This window comes from Sciurus vulgaris, assembly GCF_902686455.1.
Source record: "Sciurus vulgaris genome assembly, contig: HiC_scaffold_632_arrow_ctg1, whole genome shotgun sequence".
In the NCBI taxonomy this organism is placed as follows: Eukaryota; Metazoa; Chordata; class Mammalia; order Rodentia; family Sciuridae; genus Sciurus; species Sciurus vulgaris.
This window is the reverse complement of record NW_027632957.1, coordinates 3,913,532-3,915,724: the sequence shown is the minus strand read 5'-3', so window position 1 is coordinate 3,915,724 and position 2,193 is coordinate 3,913,532.

Below are 2,193 nucleotides of genomic sequence, written 5' to 3'. Positions count from 1 at the left end.
GGTCCTGCATACACCAATGTGGAGGGAGTAATCAACCCAACCATCAGTGGCATATCCTAGTATGGAGTATAATATAGCAGCCCCATTCCCCACAAGTAGTGGGAGATAATTGTTTCACAATTTTCTGCATCCAAACCTGAATTGATTACTAAACAGAAAAAAGGGTTAAAATGCCCTAGGCATCAAGTTTCTGCTAGAACATTTTAGCCCCTTTCAGATCCAGATCTCAGTCAAGGCTTACATTGAAATGTAAATGGAGGAAACCAGAATGCTCAGTGGGAAACCAGTCTCAAACCCAAGGCAAAAAGTGTCCTTTTTAAATTTCTCCTGGGCTGCAACTCAGAATACTTTTTTCTCTCCCTTTCACCTCTTCTCTCTTTCTCATTTTCTCATGCTATAATTAGCAACCATTATCATTTTTCTTCTAGGACTTTTGTTTTCTTAAGTGCTATATTTTTGAGCTCACAATTTTGATCCTTCATACCTAGGTTAGTGATTTTTGATCAGTTATTTTTATCCAATTCTGGAATTATTTTCAAACATCTGTTACATTGCAATGGAGATAAGCATTACAAGGCCTTTGCTTTTGTGTTAAATATAAGCGTGCATAAAAATTAAAATTTTAAAAATGGATCCAAATAGTTTTAATTCACATGATTTAAAAAGGTTCAATTTATATTGGGTAAACTAATAGAAGTAAAATGTCTTTAAAATTAACTCACAAGTCTCTAGGTGGTCAAACTAAAAAAAGTTGATGTTTATAAAATGTCTAACATCAATTTTTCTAGGACTTCAACAGGAAAGAGATGGCAAATACTGTTTACACTTCTCTGACATCTTATTATTTTTACACTTGTCTGATATCTTGTTTTTTTTTCATAATAAGATGAGTGAATTAAAGTTGACATGTATGGGATTACTCAAATGTGTTTGTTAGAGACATCTGATTAACTTACAAAGTTTTTCCATGGGGTAACATACTTAAACATTATTCTTTGTATATTAAATGTGTTCATATTTTCCAGGTATACAAGCCTTTAAAGTAGAAAATTTATCAAGCTGCTATTCTTCAAATTAAACTTGTCTGTAATGGTAAAACTATCATTTAATGTTCTATTATAGGACCTGTCATCAATAGGGTATATGTAAAATTTGTTAAATATATTTCTAAAAGTTATTGAGAGGCTGATTTTTTAAAAGGTTAAGCATGAAAATATTTTACCACTTTGCCACACAAAAGGAAACTTAAAAGCTCTCTAAGCCTTTCTTTAATTCATGTTTTAGATATAATGTTAAATTTTGTTAACTAATGTTCATATAAACTCAGGAGTCAATATATGTAAACTTCTTAAAATTACATTTAAGAAAGAGTGTAATGCACAGTAGAAAAATGGGACAACAATGACTGAGTTTGGGGTCTCTGACCTCATGACTGTGGCATGCCTGGTGCCTGGGAGTGCTCCTGTGCAGGGGCACAAGATGCCTAACTGCTGTGGCAGCACATTGATCTCAGGCACACAGCTCTTGAGCAGGAAGGAATTCTTTTGCTAGATAACCAGTGTTTCATCAGCTCCCTTCTCTGGTTCCTGACCACCTTACAGTAACTTTGGAACCTAACATTGCACATATATAAAGATTGCTGACATAACTCTTTAGATCTGCATTTCCATCAGAGAATAAAGCTAAAAGCTCCACCTTACCTGAGATAAGGCTCTACCTCACAACCCTGCTGAACATTAGAATGGCTCCAAAGTAAGCCAGACTTTAACTCAATTAAATTTGTGTTCAAAAGGTTGATGTTTGTTGTAAAGTTTACTGTGATCTTAAACAGGGGATATAATGAATAACTCAGCAAAAATTCAATATAGCTATTGCACAAACTGAATGTTTTACTGTTGGTGATTCCATTTTGTATTTTCCTTGTAAACTCTAATGGTTGCCTGATCAATATTTTGCAGAAGTACTGCTTCAAGAGTGAACATCATAAATTAACTTGGAATAGTAAACCATCAACTATAGGACAGATAATGTAAACCCCAATTAGATAAAAGGGGGTAAATAACTGTAAAGTCATAGACATTGAAGTTAAAGCCCAGTACTCTTACTTTATGACTGGTGAGACTGACTTGCTTAATGGTTAAGATCAAACTTAGAGATTGAGATTAAATAGAGAGGTCAAGAAAAGTCCATATT